The 6,000-nt window shown below is 49.1% G+C and overlaps 1 long non-coding RNA gene across 1 annotated transcript; it reads right to left on the bottom strand.

The window, feature by feature from the left end:
• Positions 1–4,285: 4,285 nt before the first annotated feature.
• LOC139801270 (uncharacterized) lies at positions 4,286–5,611 on the bottom strand. Its single transcript, XR_011728115.1, has 2 exons — positions 5,453–5,611; positions 4,286–4,460 (listed from the first exon to the last, which is right to left on the bottom strand). It is a non-coding gene; the product is annotated as an uncharacterized lncRNA (long non-coding RNA).
• Positions 5,612–6,000: the final 389 nt, after the last annotated feature.

Below are 6,000 nucleotides of genomic sequence, written 5' to 3'. Positions count from 1 at the left end.
GCTTGAGTGTGGGGGTCGTGCCCCACTCCTGGCTCTGCTGCTCCCTCCAGGGACCCCTGGTCCTCACCCCCAGGTTCTGGGGTGCTCCCAGTTCCTCTTGCTGGAGCTGTGGTCACCCCAGTAGCTCCCCTCCAGCACCCCCCTGCTCAGCCAGGCTGGGGGTGGAGGCAGCACTTAGCAAGATGGGTGCAAAAATGAGCTATGGGGTTGCATTAATATTTTCACACTACTTAGCTCTCATTAAAATGTACTTTGCTGAATTTAATATGCGACTTCAAATGACACAATGTATTAAGTGCTTAATATACTAGAAATTATGAAACTATTACAGTCGAAGTAATATGAAATAATTAGAGTGAATTAAACTTCACCAGCAGAATGAGGGAAAGGCTTCAAATTTTTTTCTTTTGCGTTTTGTTTTTTTTTTCCCCCCCCCCTCAGTCTTAAAATAGTTGAATGCAGTAACAACCCCTGAAAATAAACAACCAGAGTTAGGATTTTTAAATAATTAAAGCAGGGAAAAAGCCTGGAGTGTTCTGTGTTTGAGGCTGTGATGAATTCTGAAGTGGGGGAAGCAGAAGGTCTGTTTGCTGGAGCTGATGGAGTTATTCTTTCAGGCCAGTGGCAGAGCTGCTCCCCAGACCTCCAGCCTTGCCACAGCTTCTCCCCATATGCTGCTTTTCCTTTTTTTATGTGCCTGGCTGCTTGTTTGGAGGCAGGAAGGCTCCAAACTGGGTTTTGCTGCCTCTGAGTCCCCTTTGGAGAGTAGATCCCCTTGGAAGAGGGGTGCAAACACCACAGAACACACACACACCCCCACCCCAGCCTTAAAATCACTGTAAGGAGATGAAATCACCTCTTTTTTTTTTAAAAAAAAGAGTTTTGAGACACGGGGCTGGTGGTTTTCTGGCAGGGTGGGGGCCACCCCGGAGCCTGGATGGAGGTGGGGTTGGGAGATGCTCTGCCGGGGGTCCGCAAAGCTGCCCGGTCCAGGCAGGGGGGACGTGGTGGTTCCGAGCAGGGTGGGGACACTTTGGGTCGCTGTGTCAGAGGTTCCGAACCTCTGGGTGCCGGCTGGTTCTCCAGCAGCAGCTCGGGCAGGCTCGGAGCACGCCAGGAGATGGCGTTCCCAGCCCCCCGAGTGGGTTCGGTTTGCAGTGGAGTTTTGGGGCAATTTCGGTGGAAAGTTCGGTGTTTGTCAGTCCTGTGGGTGTCTGTCAGTCCTTGGGGTGTCAGTCCTGTGGGTGTCTGTCAGTCCTGGGGGTGTCCATCCTGCCTGTGCTGGGATGGGGTGCTCTGGTCCCGTGGGTGGGGAGCAAGTCCTGAGATGCTCAGGAGCCCTCAGGCTCACTGACCCCTACAAGGGAAGGGGAAAAAAAAGCTTTCTCAAGAAATCCTGGTGTCAGGAGAAGCCCTGGCTAAACAGGAGGTTCCTACCAGTTCATTTTTTCAGTTCCTACCTCACCAGTTTGGCTCTGAGGATGCCATGGGAAGCCCATGGTAAATAAGGTAAAAAAACCCAGGTACTTTCCTTTCATCACACAAGGTGCTCAGGAATGACTTGTGCCTGGGGACCTTGTGCCTGGCTGTCCCTTGTCACTGTCACCTTGTCCTCTTGGAGCTGCTTTCCATCAGGATTTATTCCAAAATCTTCCCGGGGTGATGCTGGAGAGGTCACCAGGCCAAGCTGGGCTTTGTCCCAGGCACCAGCTCTGCTGTGGCCTTTTGGGGACAACAGAGAGTGTCGTCAGGGTGACACTGGCTGGTCCCTGCCTGGTATCCCAGATGTCTCTTTGTCCGGGTGGCTGAAGTGGACCCAAAATGTGCAGCTGTGACTGAAATGTCCCATGAGCTGCTGGCTGCCTCAGCCTCACCTCACCAAACTCAAAAAGCTCTTTTTTTTAGGGAAAAATCCTGTCTGTTTTGGGATCTGGCTGGCTGCAAGGGGCTGGGGACAAAGTGTGTGTCTGGTCCTGACTTTTCTGAAGGTTCCTCCTGCCTTTATTTCCAGGGTTTGGTGTAAAACAGTTTAATCCATGCAATGAAGTGTCTGGCTCATCTCCTTTGGGTTCAGTTTCAGGATCTTGGGGCCAGGTGTGAACAGGACAGCAAAAAGGATGTAAACAGGACAAGAAAGAGGATGGGAACAGGCTGGGGTGGCCCCACACAGGGATTTAATTAAACTGATGGAGGCTTGGGTGCAATCAGGGCTCTCTGTGCAGAGAGGATGAGGATGGCATGCAGCAGGTCCAGGCTCACAGCATCACTGCTTGGTTTTCATGTCACAAAGTGAACTCTGTGGGTTTCTTAATTTTTTAAAAAATTTATTTATTTTTTTAAGCCCACAGCTTGGACAGGGGCATCTGTGCTGGGTTAGGAACTGGCTGGAAGGGGCCCAGAGAGTGGTGCTGAACGGGGCTGCATCAAAATGGCGGCCGTGGTGTCCCCCAGGGATCAGTGTTGGGCCCAGTGCTGTTTAATCTCTTTAGTGATGATTTAGATGAGGGGATTGAGTCCATCAGCAGCAAATTTGCAGATGACACCAAGCTGGGGGGAAGTGTGGATCAGCTGGAAGGCAGGAGGGCTCTGCAGAGGGACCTGGACAGACTGGAGAGTTGGGCTGATCCCAAGGGGATGAGGTTCAACACAAGAACCCCATGGGGAGCTCCAGGCTGGGCACAGAGTGGCAGAAAGGGAGCTGGGAGTCTGGATTGCCAGGAAGCTGAAGAGGAGGCAGCAGTGTGCCCAGGTGGCCAAGAAGGCCAATGGCATCCTGGGCTGGCTCAGGAAGAGCGTGGCCAGCAGGTCCAGGGAAGGGATTCTGCCCCTGTGCTCAGCCCTGGGGAGGCCACACCTCGAGTCCTGTGTCCAGTTCTGGGCCCCTCAGCTCAGGAAGGAGCTTGAGGTGCTGGAGCAGGTCCAGAGAAGAGCAAGGAGGCTGGGAAGGGATCCAGCAGAATTCCTGGGAGGAAGGGCTGAGGGAGCTGGGGGTGTTGAGGCTGGAGAAGAGGAGGCTCAGGGGAGACCTCATCACTCTCTGCAACTCCCTGAAAGGAGGTTGGAGCCAGGGGGGGTTGGGCTGATATCAGTGGGACAAGAGGGCACAGACTAAAGAATTTTTTCCTAATATCCAACCTAAACCTCCCCTGGCAGAGCTTCAGCTCTGCCAGGGGAGGTTTAGGTTGGATATTAGGATAGGATTTCTTTCTGGAGAGGGTGATCAGGCATTGGAATGGGCTGCCCAGGGAAGGGGTGGATTCTCCATCCCTGGAGATATTTCCAAAGAGCCTGGATGTGGCACTCAGTGCCATGGGCTGGGAACCACGGGGGGAGTGGAGCAAGGGTTGGACTTGGTGAGCTCTGAGGTCCCTTCCAATCCAGCCAATTCCATGATTCTATGATTCTTTCCTTTGATCTCCTTGCTTGATTCTTCATTGAAATTGGGGGATCTGGCTTCCTGATTTGTTTTCACTTTGTTGCCTGACCCTGCTGCAGCCTCTCCCCTCCTAAGTATCCAGCTTGTCCTCCCCCGAGGATTTAACTCCCTTTTCCTGAGTATTTTCCTCATTTCTCCTGAGCATGTCACACCTCCTGACACCAGCCCAGCTTCAAAGTGTGCTACAAGCCTGGAAGGTTCCCAGCTGCCTGCGTGAAGGCCAGGATTTCATTGAAGTCCCTAAGAGCTGAACGTGCACATCCAAAGGAATAATTTGACACTAACAAATCACTTCTCACTATTTTTCCGTGGAGGAATGAAGCTGCTGTTGCCTCAGTGCAGGAGGATTAACTGGGAAAAAGGAGGGGGGCCTGGTGCCTGTGCTGGAGAAGGGACATTTCCCATCGTAGTGATGGGATCTTGGGTCCCCAAAAACCTCACCCTGACAGCCTGAGCGCCCAGACCCATTTTTTAGGTGTTGGAATTAAATTAATTTGCAGCCCAGGGAGGATGCAGAGGGCAGGATGAACCCCACTCTCCTGGTTACCATCCAAAGAGCCCTACAGAAGTTCTTACCCCACCCTTGGTGTTTTGGGGGTGGGTTCCTCGCCCCAAATGTCCCCCCAGTTCTCACCAGTGAGCTCTGTGGGATGGGGTGATGGAGCTGCAGGAGCTCCTGCACCCAAGGGAAAGCCCTTTGGGATGAGTTTTTTATGTATATATAAAACAGGGATAGTTTTTGGGATTTTTTTGCTGCTTCTGCTACCCCAGCTCTGGAAGAGGAAGCAGCTTTCAGCTTTTGGGGTTTTTAACACCACCTTTCAGAGGCAAGATGCTTGCAAAGGGACCTGCCAAGTATAGCACATTTTAATTTGCTCTTTTCCCATACATTCCTGAATTTCTGGCCAGGCTCAGGCTGGTTACTGCTTGTTGTCTCCATGTCAAGCTCCCTCCAGAGGGTTGCTCCATGGTTTTGTGGGTTCCCTGGAGGAAAGTGATGTGATTTCCCCTGAAAAGCACCCACCTAAAGAGGGTTTTTTAATTTTTTTTTTTTTTTTTTTTATCAGAAATTTAAGCTTTGAAAGCTGGGAAGATTTATCTGTCCAGTGATGACATCTAGCAGGCTTCTGTCTGAACAGAGATGTTACTCTCTATTCTCCAGGTGCTTTTAAATGCTTTGTTGTTTTAATTTATTTAATTTTTTATCAGAAATTTAAGCTTTGAAAGCTGGGAAGATTTATCTGTCCAGTGACTACATCTAGCAGGCTTCTGTCTGAACAGAGATGTTACTCTCTATTCCCCAAGTGCTTTTAAATGCTTAGTTTGTTTTTAAGCAGTGTGGGTTTGGGAGCACCCTGATGATGTAAAAAATCATTATTATTATTAATTAAAATTTTTTTTGAAAAAGAGCAGCTTAGAGAAAACGGATTTTTCAGTGATGAGAGGGTGAGAAGCACATTTGGAGTTTCTTCCCATCTGTAGCAACTTGTCCAAAGCAAACATTACCAGTCAGGCCAGGTCTGGCTGCATAATTGCCATGAAACCATTGGAAGGGCATCCAGACTAACACAGTCCTGGAACTACTTCTAGGATTAGGGCCCACTCCCTTGAAAAATAAACCTTGGCAAAAAGCTCAGTTCTCCCCAGTAAAAATTCTGTTTTCACAGCTCTGATCAAGTTTTCCAGAGCTGTGGTCCAAATTAAAAACTGCAAGCAGAATATCTGACCCAGGAGAACGAGATGGAGCTTTGCATCTCAAGCTCTGCCAGGCTGGAAATTTCCAAAGTTTTCTGTGGTTCACCTATAGGAAAAGTGTGGAGTGTGTCCCAGTATAAACCTCTCCCTTCCACAGCTCCATCAAACCCCTGATCCCTGCTCACAGGTGGAAGAATCTCCTTTGGGGAATTCTGCCAGAATCCTGCCACAGATTGGGGGTATTTCTGGATGTATATTAATTATTTAACTGGGAAAAAAAAAAAAAAAAGTGTGGAAAAGGAACAATGGAGCTGATGCCACCTTGCTGGGTGAGCATCCAGAGTGGGAGAAGGCTCTTTCCTGAGCCCTATCCCTGAAAACCTCCTTGGCATCCTCCAAAGCTGTTCCATGAGTTGCAGACTGGTGTTCTGGAGAGAGATGATCCAGTTACACATAACCACAGGATGAATCTCTGCTTGTTCTGCAAAGGAATCAAGAAAAATATGCTGATTTTTATTTTTTTTTTTAATTTTTAATTTGCCAGAATCCTGCCACAGACTGGGGATAGTTCTGGATGTATATTAATTATTTAACTGAGAAAAAAAAAAAAAAAAAAGTGTGGAAAAGGAGCAATGGAGCTGATGCCACCTTGCTGGGTGAGCATCCAGAGTGGGAGAAGGCTCTTTCCTGAGCCCTATCCCTGAAAACCTCCTTGGCATCCTCCAAAGCTGTTCCATGAGTTGCAGACTGGTGTTCTGGAGAGAGATGATCCAGTTACACATAACCACAGGATAAATCTCTGCTTGTTCTGCAAAGGAATCAAGAAGAATATGCTGATTTTTTTTTTATTTTTTAATTTGCCAGAATCC

Source organism: Heliangelus exortis, chromosome 11 (genome assembly GCF_036169615.1).
Source record: "Heliangelus exortis chromosome 11, bHelExo1.hap1, whole genome shotgun sequence".
In the NCBI taxonomy this organism is placed as follows: domain Eukaryota; kingdom Metazoa; phylum Chordata; class Aves; order Apodiformes; family Trochilidae; genus Heliangelus; species Heliangelus exortis.
This window is presented reverse-complemented; position numbering and strand designations above follow the sequence as displayed.